This window comes from Lycorma delicatula, chromosome 1 (assembly GCF_047948215.1).
Source record: "Lycorma delicatula isolate Av1 chromosome 1, ASM4794821v1, whole genome shotgun sequence".
Lineage (NCBI taxonomy): Eukaryota > Metazoa > Arthropoda > Insecta > Hemiptera > Fulgoridae > Lycorma > Lycorma delicatula.
In genome coordinates, this window is record NC_134455.1 from 389,184,181 (window position 1) to 389,203,666 (window position 19,486).

The 19,486-nt window shown below is 30.2% G+C and overlaps 1 pseudogene; it reads left to right on the forward strand.

The window, feature by feature from the left end:
* The first annotated feature begins 2,492 nt into the window (after positions 1-2,492).
* LOC142317991 (TATA-binding protein-associated factor 172-like) overlaps positions 2,493-19,486 on the forward strand; it is a 128,507-nt pseudogene continuing 111,513 nt past the window's right edge.

Here is a 19,486-nt window from a genome sequence, read left to right on the forward strand (position 1 = left end):
TATCTAATTGTACTTGTTGAAGTTGTGTATTCTGAAGATTAGATTAAGGATTAACTTTTATGATTTTTCATAAACCCTGTTCCATTTTTCAAGAAAATAAGCTTCACCTAAAAAACAAAATGTAAAAATCAGATTGTGTCTGATTCTATTTTTGTTTAATATTTTTTTCTATATAATGATTTTACTGTGGATTAGGAAAAACACATATGTAATTCATAATAGTTTTTTTGTTATCTAGTGAAAATATTAATAAGTTGGTAGTAATGCGATCTCTCATTTTCTATATCTTCTTATATGTTAATTATCATAAAATAATTTTTTTTTTTGCTTTTCATTCTATATTAAATGCTTGGAAAAATGCATGCAATAATGAAACACAATTTTTTAATCTCCTTAACCTACAACTGAATTTAAAAGAAAGAAATTTACACATAACAGAATAAATTAATGGTAACAATTATTCTGAGAACGTCAAACCTTATTACGCATTGATTATCGATTCCAAAACACATTAAACTTTATTTAATAGGAGAAAGAAATAAGCACACAAATTAACAAATGACACACACTCACTTGGTCATAAAGTTTCCATTTCCTCAGTATTCTTGGCAGTGACATTTCACTGAATGATTGTAAAGCATTATGTAGGAGTATGTGCAATTTTCCCTTAGAAATATTATGCAGTTTTATAAATTGCCAAACTTTTTTATTTAAAATATATTAGAAAAAGTCTTTACTGTAGTGGTAGGTTCATTAAAATATTAGTGCTATTTGTTAGTTACATCAAAAGTAAACATTCTAAGGAAATAAACTGTGAAATAAAAACAAAAAAAATTATTGTTTTTTTCAGTGTGTTTTCTTTTAAACTTGCTAAACTGAATGATCAGCTGATCAACATAATATTACGTGATGTACTCTCTTAATTTTATATTTTATTTTTTTGTAATTGTTTAAAAACTAAACATTTAAAAAAAACTATTTATTTAAAAATTGTTATAGATATAGACCTTATTTATTTACCTTTAGAAATTTATTCTTTAAATGCATCCTAAGAGTAAATGGGAAAAAAATATTTTACCAACAAAGAGATTGAGATGTTCAAGAAAATTTGAAATAAGATATAGTGCAGTGTTTAATCTCAGGAAAAGTAAAACAATCTTGCAAGTTTTGTTTAATTAGTTTAGATATATTTTTATAAGTTAAACAACCAAGCTAACAGTTGAGAAAGACACAATTACCAAGTGCTTTAAATTACACTTATAGATTATTTAATGTCTGCATTTATATTGGGTGTTGGGAAGCTGCAAATACTTACACCCTAATATAGCAGATTAGCATAGTTTAACAACTTGATAATTTGCCACATTCAGTGGAGTAGCATCCTGAATTTAAAGGGTATAAGGTCTAGAATAACTTTCTTGGCAGGATAGGAGTTTCAGTTTTTCATTTGGAAGGTTTAGAATTTGAATTTAGTTTAAACTCTGATACTGTATTTGTAGTAACTTAAATAAATAATAAAACATTTCAAATTCCTGAAGCTGTGCTTAGTAAATTAATTCTTGTAGATTACCAAAGTTAAGATCTGCTGACACTGATGTTTTCATTACATCTGCAATGTCTCAAAACAAGAACCCTGGAATTTGAAGATTGTGAAGTCAGGAAAAATTGCAAATATTGAATCCAAGTTTTATAAATCAACTTGTCTATCGCCATAGTTAAACAATGTGGAGAGCCTTTTCCAGTCATACTGTTTGTATTTACATATTATTGACTAGCCATCAATTCTACTTCTATATTGAAAATTGCAAGTGCTATATCTATCTATATCACATGCAATGTTAACATGCTTAGATTTTAGGCAGATTGTGAAGTACTTCAATTTCTAGAAGACTGCCACTCCCTTTCTTTGTTGATTATTTTCATCTTTCTTTATCTTTCTTCTTAAACAGAATTCTTGGATAGGTAGTTGATAATTGAGTCAGCTATTATATTTGTTTTTCTTACGGTGTAGGATAGTGACTATTTTTGGGCTGTTCAGTGATTCAGGTTTGAATTTCCTAGGTGAAAGTGTCAGAAGGGTTCCAATTAGTGGCTTAAAAATTTATTTAGCTTATCTTTTTTTACTTTTTACTCTTTATCTTTTTTTATATTTTACTCTTTACCTTTTTTTTACTTTCCTTACTATCTTATTTTATGTATCTTAAAGAGCATGTCAGACTGATTATTTAGAAAGAGGGAGTGAAATAAAAGTTCTGATGAGATAGATGGTGAAGTTATTAATTTAAGAAACAAAAAGCTCAGAACTTTGTTTAGGACGACTAATGTCGTGTATGATAAATAATACTACTAAAATCGTAGGTTGTTGATATCCAAGAACTGTTTGTTTCATTGTTATTTTAAAAATGTTAAAAAACATATGTCTTAATTTTTTTTTTATGACCTAGTTTATCTGTTGTTTTTTCCAGTTAATAAACGGGTAAACAGAAGTGGATCTGAGTGGGAAATCCTGGAAGGCCTTAGAGATGGTCAAAGGTTTGAAAAGAAACCAGAGGTTCTGACTGGGTACTTACATAAAAAAAGAAAATGGCCATTAAAAGGATGGCATAAGGTATTTTTTAATCTTATTTTAACTTCTATTTAATTATATTTAAATTTTACAACACTAGTAATAATGGTCCTCAGTTAAAAAAATTAAAAGTAGTCAGATATAAAATCACAAATTATTCAACAAGGAAATTTTAGTGATTCACCTGATTTTAATAAATCTCTTCTGTACTTATCAACCACATATACATCAAATGAAAGAGGTTATTGAGTTTTGCTGGGTTACCATTTGATGTTTCCGCTAATTCTGATATTCACAATTTTTCTGAGAAAGTGATGTCTGGAAGCAGTCCAAGCTCTTTGTGTGTAGCAGGTTTTTTTTAATTGTGATTAATGGTGAATTTTATACGGAGTTAATTCATTGGGGTATTCAGAGGGCATGCATCATTGCTGCAAGCAGCTTCATAAGATAAGATAAATCTAAAACAGTTTTCAGTGTAGCTCTATAAGTCAGCTTGCTGAGCTAGTCAGTATTGAGAATCCGTAGATTATGTGTTTGTTGTTTGAGGCATTATTAGGTAATGAAACCATATAAGTTTCAAGCTGTTTCAAGCTACAATACCAATGGAGAAGTTACTAAAACTGGTATTTTATTTTATAATTCATGAAACTGTAGAAGAAATTATTTACTCTTTATACTGTATTTAGTGATGAAACAAGTTTCATTTAAGTGATAAGGTGAAGGTGTCACAGTGATTTTGTATGGGAAAATCTACATGCACTAAACTTGTATAATGACTTCCTTTTTCATGAAAAGACAGCAACCAATCATTTGTATTTGGATAGATATATGATTTGTATTATCAGAATTAAACAAAAATTTTGCTACTAGATAGCCCCTCATTGGCATGTGTATGTTTATTCTTACTTCAGTAAAATGCATCCTTTTATTGGAGTTAGTCACAGCAGATATCATGACTTGGCCTCTTAGGCCTTTACGTATTATGCCATGCGTTTTTCTTCTTTTTGGACATTAAGCTGTGATTGTGCTACCATTGGTTACAGTCTGAATGGTTATTGCTATATTGTTAGTTTCAGTAGACTTGTTAGAACAAATATGACAGGAATTTGACTTTCATTTTGATATTCATTTAACTAAAGAAATCAAATAGATCACTTACAAGTTAAATACAAAAGTTAATAGTCAATCTTTTATTAAATGTTACTGTTTTTAGGACTTCTAATATATAGATATTTGGAATTAGGTAAATCATTTTAAGTTACCTTATATTTCTGAATGGATAATAGTTTTTATATGCGGTATTCAATGGAAATTGAAAGGACACATCATTCATAGTCAAGGCAGAGAAATTATTTCTAACATTTACAAGTTTATGAAGGAAGAAGCAGATAACAAGGCTGTGACAATTCCTTTATCAAAGGCTCAAGTTAGAACTGCTGCAGTATGTGGTGTGTCTGAGCATGTGTGACAACAATTATTACCAAACTGAAAAAAAAAGATAGTGATGACAACGAAATAAAACATTTTTCAAACGACTGACTTTTAAAAGGTGTATCACAGGACTGGATAATTTTGATAAATGTATGGTAAGACAAATAGTTTATAATTTTCACCTGCAAAAACATTGCCTTCCTACAGTGAAAATTGTATTACAAGAGCTACGAGAGAGTATTAACTTTGAAGGGCAAAAAAGCAGTTTGAAATATATTCTGAAGAATCTTGGTTTCAAATGGAGAAGGACCCAGAATAACAGAAAACTATTAATTGAAATACCAGTTACTCTTGAACAAAAAATTTATTTTCTGAGGGCAATAAAGAATTTCAGAAATCAAGAACGGCCCATAATTTATCTCAGTGAACCATACATATTTAGTAGTCATCTTAAAAGTCAATCGTGGTCAGACAATTCCAACAATAGTGTCTGACGTCCAATCTAAAGGGTTCAGATTAATAATTATTTATGCTAGCAGAGAAAAAGTTTCATCCCAAATGTCTTGAAAACATGGAAAAAACATGACAAATCAGACTGGGGCCTATCATGATAATGTTAACAGTGATATGTTTATGAAATGGATGAAAGAAAAAAATTGCTGCAAAATTTTGAGTCAAGGAGTATTTTAGTAATAGACAATGCTCCTTATCATAATATTTAAATCAATAAAATCCCTAACTCAAAGAGCAGAAAACAAGATATGAAAGATTGGTTTGTGAAATGTATGTGCCGATGTATGTATGTGTCTGAGCTGTACAAATTGGTAAAATTGCACAAACCTAGATTTTGCCGCTACATCCTTGATAAAGTTGTTCAAGAGAAGGGCGTCTTATGTGGCGTCCGTTTGGGCGCAAAGGTTGGAAAGAAACCAAGCATTTGTTCAAAATTTAAGGAGTCCTCAGCGCTGAGCCTTAATTGTATGCACTGTTATTTTTAAAAAACCTTCTACAAGGTTACCATTGTATTGGGAAAGGTTCTTCCAATCAATTTAGTGGTGAAAATTGGTGGCCATATGGAAATTGTGAAGAGGCAGGTAGGCCAAGGTATTTGGGATGTGGTTTCGAGCTGGGCCTGTACTGGAGCAGAATGGTGATCTCAATGGTTCTAAATTTCAAACAGTTGCCCATCTCCCACCTGCGGAGGAGGCTTTACAGCCTTGTGATAGAAGCATGGCAGCAAGAATGGCATGCCACGACTAAAGGAAGATCTTTGTATAAGTTTATACAGGATTTGGGGGGATGGTATGCCTCTCCTTCATTTTAAAGGGCAATGGGAGCCTGAGTGCTCTCCAACCATGTAAATTTAAACCAATATTTGTTTCGGTTCTGCCTGGCAGCTGATGAAAATACTATAAATTCTGATACATAAAAATTTATTTGAAAAGGATGAATTTAACAATATTTTCAATTATTTTATCAAAAAATCAGTACCATCTTTGTACTTAGCTCTCATGACTTAGCTTACATCACAGGATCAACAAAATGTCATCTGTGGTTTACAGTGAGAGTTCATACAGTTGGAATAGGCTGCAGTAAGTCCCTTATTCACCCAAAAACATCTGGGTAGTAGCTGAAGTGACATACATATTTATTAATGTCACTAAAGTTGCAGCAATGTTTGGCAGAATTACAATGAAACAATCCTATGTTTTGAAGCTAATTCATACACTCATCATATAGTTAATATTCTTCCTCAGTTGTATTTTCTTTTCATAAACTACATCTTGTCTATTTCAATACAGGCATTTAGCTCACTGATCATTGGCAGCTTAATTAACAGATTATATTCACAGATTTTATGTACGAGTAATTTTACTAGCTGACATAAGTATAATGGTTAACATCAAACTCACTTTAAAAAAATTTTAAAGTGAATTTTAAAGTTAATTTTAATATAAATGTTAGAGTATAATATTATATAGTATTAATATAAATGTAACTCTACCTTAGTAAATTAATCATGTAAATTATAATTAAATGAAAACCATTCTAAATTGTAACTAAATGTTAAAATAGGAAATGGAAGCTAGTTAAAATTAATCTAAAAAATGGATCTTAGTTAAATAAGAATAAAGAAATTAAACTGAAATAAGATAGAATGTACTACTAACATATATCTGTACCTATAAAGCAACTTGTCCTGACTGACTGTTTTATCAACATCCAGCAAAAACTACTGAAGATAAATTGATGAAAATTTGTATACATGTTCTTATTGTGCAAGTACACCCCAAGAAAGAATTTTTTGAAATTCTGAGTTTAAAGGGTTAAAATTGAATAATAATAAAATTTACTGTTTTTTTATTTTTTAATTTCTCCATAACAGATGAAAACATCAACTTGATTTTTGGTGTGTGTAATTTTCATGTAAATATCTAAAAACCAATTTTTAGATTTTTCTAAATAAAAATATTTCAACAATGATTGCAAATTTTCTCCATTTCTGACTATATTAAACAAGATATTTACTAGTTTGGTGTTTGCAAATATTCTTCAGAAAATATCTAAAAACCATTTTCAGGTTTTTTAATTTTAATTTTTTAAGCGGTGTGATAGCGTACAGTGTGGCGGCTCAACCAACATAGCCACTGTATCTGTTAATATGTGACTTAATATGTGTTAATAAATATATATCTCACTTAAATAAATATGACTGCCACTGTCATATTATTGGCTGTACCTATTTCCGATTACTCAACTAAAAAACATAAAATAAAAAACTTTAAAGTGAATAATGAAGTACGATCACTAAGTGGTGTTTGTCAGGTAATGCTAACAACAGACAAAATATATTTTTACCTATGCAAAGCACAGGTAGCCAGTTATAACTAATATTTTTAAGATGGAGGCTGTTGGTTTTCAAACCCACATTCTTAGCTCACTCAAAGTTTCAGGTCCTGTACTTACTAAGCTGTTGTTCTGAAGAAATTACAATACACTGATATTTTTTATAAATTGAACAGGCTTTAATTTTTATTTACCGTTTTATTCTCACAAGTGTGACTCAATGAACACAGCAGCATCCAAGGGACAGAGTCCTCTGACTAGACAGGAAGGACGAGATAGGTGAGCCAAGCCGTCTAATTATCACCTGGCCTTGATGGAGAACAAAATAACCATATAGCACAGGCGAAGCTGCGACGGGGATGCTAGTATTATATATGTCATAACATAATAAAAGAAATAAGTATAATTAAAAAAAAAAGTATTTGAGTATCTCAAGCTGACAATTTCACTGTTGAAATTTCTATGATTTTCTTAAACTTCCAATAATAAAAATGCTGTTTACTGATAGTAAAGATTCAGGTTGTATAAATTTAATTTTGTGTAATGTTGTTATATGTATGCAACTATTTTATTGTGCGCTAATTATAAAATATAAAACATTCATCTCTCATAATCATCAAATTGGGCTTCAGCCTAGCTGCATTTTTTTTTACTTTATTAAATGAATTAATAGTAAAGTTTAACAATCCTGAAGTTTTAACATGTCATTATTGCATCATAAAACTTACACATTGAATACAAACCAGAGAACCACTGTCTCTTGTAAAAGGTTATTTAAACAAACCAAATACCTTGTAATCAAGCATCCATCATATGATATTGTGTTTAAAACAATATATTACATAAACAGAAATTCCTGTGATGGTATATGCATACTTTTGGAATTTAGAGGTTAATGATGATAGTAATCACGACCAATTAAAATTAATAAAAAAAGTTTTTTTTCTGATAAAGTAATTATTACAATGAGGAACATCTTTTATTTATTTTTTAACAAAATATTATGTATTGTAAATATTTCTTCTGTTTTAAACACTACATAAGTAATTATAACAATTATTATTAGATAGAACAGTGTTTTTGTATCTAATATTAAAATTAGGATAATAACGAAATTTATCTTGTAGCACAACATTCTACGGAGCAAATGTAATCAAATGACTGCCAAATTTTCACAGTAGATTTTTTTAAGAACAGATATGTTCTGTCTGTGATCTGTTTATTCATTTAAACATATAGGTAAATATTAATTTATGGTATTTTATTTAAAGTACTTTTTAAATGTAAATAAAAATATTATTGTGTCTTGTGTCTTTTTAATGAAGCTATATGTACTTAAATAATCTTATCATCTAAAATTAAGATATGTAACGTTTGTAATTTAATATTGTAAGTTATAATGTACTTCTGCGTACACTTATATCTTTTTGGAGAAAAAAAGAATGGTTTTTTTGTGAAATGTTTCTGTCAAATATTTTTTCTTTAAGAATAGCATATTTATTCTAAATTATTTAATAGAGCAGAAATTTTAGTTTTTGGAGAATTCTGCGTGTAATAGATCAATGTTCCCAGTACGTCCATATTTATAAGCAATGAACATTCACATTTGTTTTGAATAAAATTCATTTTTTAATCATATTCTGCAAGTAGGACACATTAGCATGTAGTTCGTAATTCCTTTCAGAGATTCCACACATCATACCTAAAAAAATAGCTTATTTTTTCTTTTTTTTTAAGTCCAGAAAATGTGCACTGGATTCTTTTGGTCTGCCCACATCCACTTTTTAACTAAATTTACTCTCTCTCTTTTCCTGTTTAGCCTCCGGTAACTACCGTTAAGATAATTCTTCAGAGGATGATATGTAATGAGTGTAAATGAAGTGTAGTCTTGTACATTCTCAGTTCGACCATTCCTGAGATGTGTGATTAAACCCAACCACCAAAGAACACCGGTATCCACGATCTAGTATTCAAATCCGTGTAAAAATATCTGGCTTTACTGGGACTTGAACGCTGGAACTGTCGACTTCCAAATCAGCTGATTTGGGAAGACGCGTTCACCACTAGAACGTGGAGTCTTTCAAATATAACTGCAATTTCTATTGTTTTAAGGTATAATTGAGGACTTTTAATTTTAAAAATGACTGAATTTTAATTATTTCTGATGTTGTGTGTCTTAAGATAGCATTTGTTTTATGTGTATCTTTGAAATGTTATCATTTGTCTACATGTACTGGGGATTTGTCAAATTTTTTTATCATATTCCACTCATGTAGCAGAGATATTCTGACACCAGTTTAAACAAAATTTGAACAATTTCTGATGCTTTTGTAGCATTAATTATGATTTATAACATTGCTTTTTCATACTGCATCAAGAAACTAATTTTTTAAGCTCTTTCAGAAAACTATATTACCTACTGAAAAAAATGTGAATTTTCAGTTTATATTATTACCTCACAATGGACTGTAAATCCCATTGCAGATCAGTAGTTATCTCCTTAAAATGCACCCAACAATTCATTTCATGATTTACAAACAGTAGAAATTTTTGTTTTATGTGTAGCTTAGACACAACACATATTTATTGTCAGTGTTAATGTATTGTATTGATTTTACTAAAGTGTTACAATAAGACCTATTGAAATGTTAATTTTGTAGAAGTCAACATGACTGCTTCTAAATCAGCTATCTCAGGTTCAATTCCAGCAGAGGAGTAGCATTTTATCATTTTATCCTATATTGATAAAATAAAATTTCATCTTTCTCATTAAAATTTATTCTATATAGAATATGTGCAATTCCACACATTACATATATACGTTGCAGTGCAGATAATATACTTGTAGTCATAATATCCACAGGCTACTTTTGTTTATTTCTGATTCCTAGAATAAAAATTCATTCATGTTTATTTAGAAATTGATTGTGCAGATGGTTATTCTAGTTGGTAGCATTAGTAATTATCTAAAATAAAACCTATTAGATGATTATTTTTAATATAGATTATAGTTTTTTCTTTTTCTTAATTTTAAATATATTTATTCTTTGTTGATTTGTTTTAAAATATCTTAAATATTAGTTTGTTCATGGTCCATTATGTTAAATTCACAAATATTGATTATGTAAGAAAGTTGATTATAAATACTAATAATGATAAAATTTATGCTTAATTGTTTTGTAATTCAGTATCCATTCATATTCATTTATTGTCAGTTATTTGTGTTAAGGGAAATAAAAAATTAAATTCATATCGTTATTAAAAACTGCTTCTTTGTATTTTAATAGTTACTTAGTTGATTTTATACATAAATTTTTATACATTTCAAAATGTTTATTTGACTTCCTCTAATTATTAATTTTTCTAACAATTATCTCACTTCTTATAATTATTATTCATAAACTGAAATTATATAAATATTTCATATTCAAAGACTGCAAAATTCCCTCCTAAAGTTATCAATTATTAAAGTTTATTCCTCTATGAAAATTTATAGTATGTCAAAGTACCAATTATAATATTAATACTTAAGATACGTTTGTTCATTATTACAGTCCTTTTTATGGTCAAAATTAAAATGTGAATGTTATAAGATTTGGAAATAGACTCTTATGAAGTAATAAACACATTATAGGGTTAGTACATAATTGCAAAATCTAATTTACTTTTTAATTTTTTTTTATATTTTGAAAATTAATTTGCAAGATTATGAATAAAGTAGTGAGTGTTCTAAATTATTTATTTTAACATTATAATCATTAAGCATGCAAACATTTAATTGTTGAATCCTCCATGCTGTGCTCATTGTTTTAAATTTTGATTCACTCAGATATATTGTTCTCTTAATATGTTTTAACATGTTCTCAACATGTTTTCATGCAGAACTGTTCCATAGACCAGGTGAACACCATCTATTTTGACTTTCAAACAGCATTGAGTAAGAATAGGTAGTGTGGCATTTGATAAAATATCACACTACCTATTCTTGAAGAAGTTGGCCAGATTTGGATTTGGTGAGCATCTCATTAGTGGAATTCTTCATGCCTGAGGGGTAGAACTTTTGCTGCTAAATATGCTGGATATATTTCCCATCATGAATTCTACGCAACATCTGGAGTTACATAGGGTTCCAATCTTGGCCTTTTGCTGTTTTTAGTTTTTGTTAATGATGTTAACAAAAGTACTATTGTAGATTCCGTCGCCAGTGTAGGCATCTTTTGTTATTTGAGGCTGTATTTTTCTCTTAAGCTATACTTTTCCTGGGAGAGGATTGTGAGCAGGGTGAAGTGAAATCTTGGTTGTTGAAATGGCTTGCGAGACTTTTTATTGATCCACACACTAGCATCCTGCTCTTTAAGTATACTCGAATATTGCATCTCCACCTGGAATTATCAGATTATACTTTGTAAAACATTGAATATATCCAGAAAAACATTTTTCTTTGCTTTCCCACAAATTTCATCTTCAATATCTTGACAAACAACAGCTGAAGTTAATTTATAATTTACTATCTCTTGCATGCTACAGAAAATACATTGATGTACAATTTTTTCATAAAGTATTACATAGATACAATCCTGTACTAAATGAAGTACAGTCATGTATTCCCTTATGCAATATTAGAAATTTTTGCAGTTTTATTTACAATATGCGATCCATTTCACTGACAAAGAAAATTCTGATTATTGTGGTAGACAATTTTAATAGAATAAGGTTTTTTTCAACCAAGTAAGAATTTTATTAATGATTATATATTAATATATATTATTATTATATATATATATATTATTTATTATATTATATATTATATTATACGTATATATTTTAAATGAACATTAAAAAATTGTAAAACATAACTATTTATTTATTTAGCATGGCACCAAAACACAACACCAATTACAATCAAAATTACAAACAAAGATTTATCAAATTAATATATGCTACTGATTCTGGAGTTGCCATCAGGAAATCTTCAGGATTCCCTTCATAAGCTATCCTAGGGCAAACTTCTGTGATGTTTCTAACAGTTTGATTTTCACCGCACTCACAAAGAGGCGTTGGTGTTTTACCCCATTTATACAGGAAATAGGCGCACCTACCATGCTGAGTTCGTATTCTGTTTAGCGTTGACCATGTCTTACGTAGCAAGTCAAAACCCGGCGGCCTTTGAGTAATACATGGGATTTGGTTATTCTGCTTTGTGGTCCATTCTTGACGCCAGGCGTCAGGTTAAATCCATCCTTTGTGGCAGCAGTTGCTGTTTTGATAGGTGGCTTTCTGAATCAAAGGCAACCACGATTGGCATCCTCAATTGTCCTCATGTATTGGTAGGTTTTGATTGTCTGTAATCTTCTTGTACTCTCTTACAAGAGCATTCATATGGCGCAGGTTTGGGGGTAGTATGTGGTTCAATACCGGGAGCCATTCCACAGGAGTAGACCTGATAACCCCAGCAATCATTCTCATAGTATTATTAAGTTGAGCATCAATTCAATGAACATAAGGGCTGTTAAGCCACACTGGCGCACAATATTCAGCAGCCAAGAAGACCGGGGTTCAGAGCCGATGTGCGCAAAGTGGAAGCCGATGCTCCCATGTTGTTCCACAGAGTTTATGCATAATATTGTTTCTCGCTTTCAATTTCTCTGCAGTTTTCATTAGGTGCTTCTTAAATGAAAGCATTCTATCAAGTGTCATGCCTAGGTATTTTGGTGTCTTATTGTGAAAGAGCCATGTATTCTCGAATAGAATTTTAAGCTCCGTATTAGCGAACTTGTTACTCAGATGGAAGCATGACATCTCTGTTTTACTAGCATTTGGTTGGAGGCACCATCTCCGGAAGAACCTTCCCAGTTTCTCCAGGTCAGCCATCAGGACCTCCTCCGACTCTTCAAATGATTTACATTTTATTGTTAGCACCCAGTCTTTGGCGTAGCCATGCTTTTTAGATCTTGTCTCTGGCGTGTCTGCAACATAGAGGCTGAAAAGGAAAGGCGCAAGTACCGACCCTTGTGGCAGGCCGTTCTTGAGTTTCCTCAGTGAGCTTATATCGGATCCCATGATAACTTGGAACATTCTGTCGTTCAACATGTTATTAAGGAGGCGAGCTGTTTGTTTGCATGGGATTACATGGAAGACCTTACAAATCATGCCTTCTCTCCAGACAGTGTCGTAAGTGGCCGATAAATCAACGAATGCAGCAGAGGTTTTAAGATTTCTTTGGAACCCCACTTCAATATATGTGAGCGAGAGAATTTGGTCGGTGCAACTTTGTTTTGGCCTAAAGCATGCTTGTTCAATTGGGATAACATATATCCTCTGACAGATTCTGTTGTAGATAAGCCTTTCTAGTAATTTGTATGTCACTGATAGCAATGCTATAGGCCAGTAGCTCTTAGGTAAGTTTGCTGGTTTCCCTGGTTTTAAAATGGCTACTACCTTCAATTGCTTGAACTCTCTAGGCACACTACCAGTCTGCATTATGTCAGTGAAGAATCTGGCCAGCCAAAGTTTTGCGTATTTTCCGCAGTTTCTCTTGCCTTCCTCCTCAAGTTTCTTAGTTCGCATTTTATCTCAATTGTGTGTGCCCTTTCTCTTGGTGCTCTGGATGTTGCCACTATGTGGGATGCTACGGTGTTTGGGAAGACACTTGCTTTTGGTCTCTGAATAGGAGATCCGCTTCCTAATTTTCTTAGCAGAGTCCATGCATGATGACTCAGAAGTCTGAAAGTTCGGGCTTCCCACCATTTCTGTTGTCTTGCAGCATCGAGGCTATGGAGAAGCTCATCTGTTACCTCTTGATCCCCCATTTCAAGGAAGCTTCGGTAGAGAACTTCGCTATCTTGGGACCATATACCCTGGGATATATTCTCTGTAAAACCTTCTAGGGATGCACTTCTTAGCAGTACTTGTTACTACTCCAATAAATCTGCTATAGTTTTTGCTGATTGATAGTATCCAGCCTAGGCATTTATCCAGATCCCTAGAAAAATTTTCCCAATTAGCCTTTTTGAAGTTCCATCTAGGGCGGAGTACAGAGGTCATGAGAGAAATTTGGCTACCTGCCTTATAATAACTGGATGGTGCTGGCTGTGGGGAAAGTTGCACAGAACTTTAATAAAGAATATAACTATAATAAATCCTTGTAATAGTTTTTTTTTTCATTGCCATTGTCTTGGCCTTTTGCCTTTTTGCCCTGTAAATAAATAAATAAAATTAGATTTTATTATCCTGATACTTATTTTAAAGGAAAATAATTGGCCAGAGGTATGAAGATTTTAGGCAAGCTTTCAATCTTATCGCCATTGGTAAGGTTTGACAAAAATCTCCACATAATGTATTTATTCCTCCCATTACCATTAAGGTTGCACGTATTACACTAGAGTTAGAAACCTCTTATGAAATTTTTTAGCTGTGTGGTAACACCAAAAATAAAGACAAACACACTATTAGTGAATATTTTGAATTACATTTCCCACCATAGAATTTTTTTATGTTACGCAATGTGCTATAGAGTTTGAGGGTTGTAATACAATTTAAACATTGAATGGACTGTCCTTCTTTCTTGGAATGAGGTAGTCAATATTCCAGATGATGCCATTGCTAAAGCGATTTTTTTCAAACCACAATTTTTGCGAGAAGTAGGTTAAATTAAAGATATTTTAGAAATTGATACTTCCTGGCATGAATGGTCAGGTGGTTCATGTTTATATTTGTTCCAAACATTTTTTGGGTTGAAAGTTTCACAGTTAAAATATCAATATGACAAAAACATCTCTTAATAGGGTTAGGGATCCATAAACTGTGCCGAACTCTGAGGTAGTCATTCCAGTGTTGATCATTTTGTAGAGGATCACAAGCTGCTTTAAATGTTTATTTGTAACACCAGTAACTGTTTCTGGCTAAAAGATGCTGGTCTTTTGTTAGGATGAACTGTAAAACTCACCCTGCAGTAGCATTCTTTTTATGTTCACATCCTGAGGATCTCTATTTTTCCTTCTAGGATATTATTTGTCATTTCGTGTATTTCAGGAATTAAAAATAATAGTCATTTCAAAAAAGGTATCTTCATTAAACAAATTAAAAAATCCTATAAGAGTCATATCAGTTTCGGATGTTTTAGAACTATTTGGAATGCATTCTCTGAATTAAAAAACTTTCTTATCTTCAAGATGACAGATACTTTCTTATATGTCAAAAGAAAGTATTCCATGACAGCTTCTGCTGTGGTTAATACCTTACCATTTGACAGTAAAAATTTAATAATTTTTATCCAAAACCAAAACATGCTTGATCATAGTTCTTATTAATATATTTGCAGATAATTAATAACAATTTTCAACTTTAATGTAAGCATGAAACATTTTAAATTTCAAACAATTCATTGGTTAATATGTACAGATTTTTTAGAAAGAAAATAAAATTTATGAGGACTTGTTAAAAAATGGTGGCAAAATTTTTTAACATGAAATGATCTCCTAAACAATTAAAGAACAATTATATATAACAAGTAATATATAAAGTGAAAGTGAAAGCAAAAATATAAAATCAATAGGTTGTTAAAAGAAATTATTGAAGAAGACGAATTAATTTCTCAAAAAAAATGAGAGACTAAATAAAAAAGATAAAAAACCAGCAAAGGGTTGAATAACTTTCCTGGCTAAATTTAGAAAGTTATGGGACTCTTCTCTACCAAAGACTTCATCGTCAACATTTTCTTGCGCAACAAGAAAATTAAGTGAAATATTTAAGAATGCAAGTAAATAATTATCTAAGAAATTAATTTTTTCTTAAAAGTTTAAGGAATGGACTTACGTTGACCATACCTCCCCCACCCCTTGATAAACTGTAACCAGAATCATTAAAAAACAAGTTGCTGTAACTAAGAATCATATTCGTCTTCTTACCACTCTCCCTACTACCCCACCCCCTCAGTGTACTCACGTTTATTTGAAAGTTTCAATTAAGCCTATAATTATTGAATAATTGTAATATTTAATATAAGTGAAAGTAAATTCAGTTATTGTATTATTAATTGTTATATTCTTGTTTAAGTTAATAAAACTACTTAAACAAGAATAACTATACTAAAATCTATGCAAAAATTTCTACCTTTTCTTTAATGTTTTCAATAGTATTATCATGTTATTATCAAAGGATCAAATGCATTGCTGTTGAAAACACACAAAAATATTGGACAAGTACATTTGAAAAATATTATTTGCATTTAGTACAGTACTTCAATTAGTAATTTCACTTAATTTGCGTAACTTAGGAAAAAATTCCACCTATGAAATATTGCATTTAATTTTTCCATTTATCTTATTAGCCATATGAATACATAGTGCCATTTCAAAAGTTTAAGGTAATGTTATGCGTTTATACTAGATCATTCATCAATTGTCCAGCCATAGCAATTCCAAACATTTTTTGAATGCCTTAAATTTGCTCTAAGTATTCAGGAAATGTGTGAAATTCAAACTGTTCACTAATAACATATCATATGGAGTAATGTTTAAGGGTTATTCAAAAAGATATAACATGTTATAACTGCATTTGAATTAGTAAGTTTTTCAGTTTACCAAGGTACATATACCACCGTTGATCCTTTGTAATGTGATACCATTCAGTTAAAAAAAATTACATTCTTTTTTGTACTTATTAACCTACGACTTAGGATGCCTATTTAATAAGGCACAGTTAATGTCTATTCATGATATTAACCTATGTCTACTCTATTAAAAACCTTCTGCGTACAGACATCTTTCAAAAACACTTTGTTTTTTGCTTTACCAAGATTACAACTGCTTTTTTACTTCATGAAAATCAACCAAATGTCATTACTTTTATCACATTGACATAATCTTTGTCACTTTCTGTATTTTAATATTATTTTTGCTTTCCCTTACAAATTTTACTCATTACTTGTTATTTTTATGGGTCTATATTTTTAAATTTTACTTTTATTTTAAGAGTAAGTAATTTTTTTTACTTAATTTATTGTCCCTAGGTAACTAACATACTTTCCAATGATGTTTGGGGTCTTATTCTAACTACCATAAAAAAGAAATGGGGCAAAAATCTCTTTTTGTCATTTCTCTACTCAAAAGTCACATTCTTATGTTAATTAGATAATTCCATTACATAAGTATTTCTTTTCGGGTATTTGGGCAATTTTATTCAGGGATGAGGGGTTATAAGCATTTTTATCAGTCATAGTTTTCTTGATATTTTCACTCAAGATTAATAGTTTTTGTGAGATTCTGTACGATGATTTCTAAATTTGGGTCATCAGTACTATTTAATTTTGGTTACAGTTTTTCTTGAAGTTGGGGGGATGTGGCCAATATGAGTCCCATTCCTCAGATTTTTATTTAGATAAAATTATTTTCTTGCATAATTATTTACTTGCATACTTATGTATTTTAATGTTTCACTTATTTTTCTTTTTAGTAATAGTTTGTCAAGGCCAAAGTTCTCAGAGAAAAGAGTTAATAACTTTAAAAAGTCTGGTAAGAATCCAAATTTTTGCCAGCTTTTTATCTTTTTGTATTTAGCCAGTCTCACATTTCTTAAGAAATTAATTCTTTACTTTTTTTAACAATGAATTGATTTTTTTATATATGTTTGCTCAAATTTCATTTAATATATAACTCATTGTTTAAGAGATAATTCCTTGTTAATAAATTTGGCCATGATTTTTTTAATAAATACTAATGAATTATCTTTTTAAAATATCTGAGTTCATTCATTTTTTGTTACTAGTTCTACTTTTCTTAAAAAAAATTGTTTTCATTACTTGGAAATTTTGGTTACAGGAATTTTAATTTACACAACTCCCAGACTTTCAATGTTAAAAGTTTAGGAGTTTTTTGCTACTTCAATTGTTATCCTTACAGAGTTACTCCTCTGGCTATCTGTAAATATGTATTACTGTTTAAAGATAAAATATTTTTAGATTCAATATTATGTTTGATTTTGTAGCGATATATATTTAAGCTGGTCAGTGCAGAATCATTGATTGATAATCTGTTGCTTAAAATGGGTAAAAATGTCGTAAGTCGTTTAAGGGATTGGGACCAAAATGGGCATCTGCTGCCCTAGAGGTACTCAACCATTCCTTATTACTACTCACTATTTTCCATACCTTGATTCTTTCTTCATCATACTTTTTTCTGTGGCTTTAAGTCTATCCCAGTTAGTTGCTTATTGAAGATATTCAGACTTTTAGAGCCAGTTTATCTTTACTTTATTACTGCTGATGTGGAGTGGGGGTGGCTGCCTATGTATAGATCAGCCTAGTGAATACACAATTAGCCTAATGGCTGAAATCAGATGGAAGATCTAATGGATTATCAAATAAAGTTGGTTCCCTCCTAAAATAAAAAAATATTGCAATCTGTTATATATGCGTTATATAAGCGAAAGCACTACCAAAATGTTACCCTGGCTTATGGTACTTTTCAATATATGAAGAGTTGTAATATTATAAAAAAAGAGCATATTAAAATGTTAATGTTGAGTGCAGTTATATGTGTAGAGATGGTGTTCCATTGTACAGCTAACTACATATCAAGTGCATTGACATGTTGTATAGTTATAACATCTGTTTTAAACCTAGTGGTCACATATTGGGCTTAGATGAAATTCATTTATTGTTACTCTTCACTATCATTCCCTCTTTATGTCTTGAATGTTAAACATTTTTTTTTTTTACATAATGTAATACTCAATTATTTTATTTATTTTGCAATTCATCATGTAAATTTTTATAATTTTAATTATTATGTAGATTATAGTTGGTTTAGGTAGTGTGTAGAATCAGTAGTTTGATATCCTTAGCTTGATTTGAAGTACAGTTGAAAAAAATTAACAAAGTAACAAATTCTTTAACATTCTTCTTAGTTGAATCCTAAGTTGTTGAAAATTCAAAAAAGCTATTTAGTAAAAAAATATTTCATTATTTTCAATTCATTTTTTCTTCCACAATTATGTGTAATTTCCATTTTCTTTGTATTTTAAAAATGAAAAGAACAGCATAATTCTATTAATAAAATACTTAAAATTGATATTTTTGTGGGAAATTACAGATTTAATTTTGGGAATTAATGATTTAAAAATTAAAGTTGTGATCATAGATTGCTATTTATTAGAGAATGATGGTGTAAATATTTGTTTTAAAACACTGGAAAACAAAAAAATGGATGAAATGAATTAGATAAGTAATTTGTTCATATGTACTTTGTGTGTAATTTGATACCTTTAATCAGTTTCACTAGTTTAAGCATTTCTTCTTAGGATAACTATATTCAGGCTTTTCTTTCATTTATTTCAATTGTTCTCACAATGTTATCGTGTAGGTAGCCTAGGAGTTTTGATATCTTAATTACATATGTGACAGAGAAGCAATGTGTATCGATATGAAAGTGGCTTAAGACTAAAGGGTAGATACCTTCTTAAGACACTAGAGAAATAAAAACATTGTCTATAATTAATAGACCAATAGAATTATATAGGCATATAATGGCCTTTTGTAGTCCTTCCACAGTCTTCCACGACTGTGGAAGATTTGGTCTAATTCCATTATATGCGTACAGATCTTTAACATTTTCTGTATATTTATGTTGATATAAATGTGTTTTA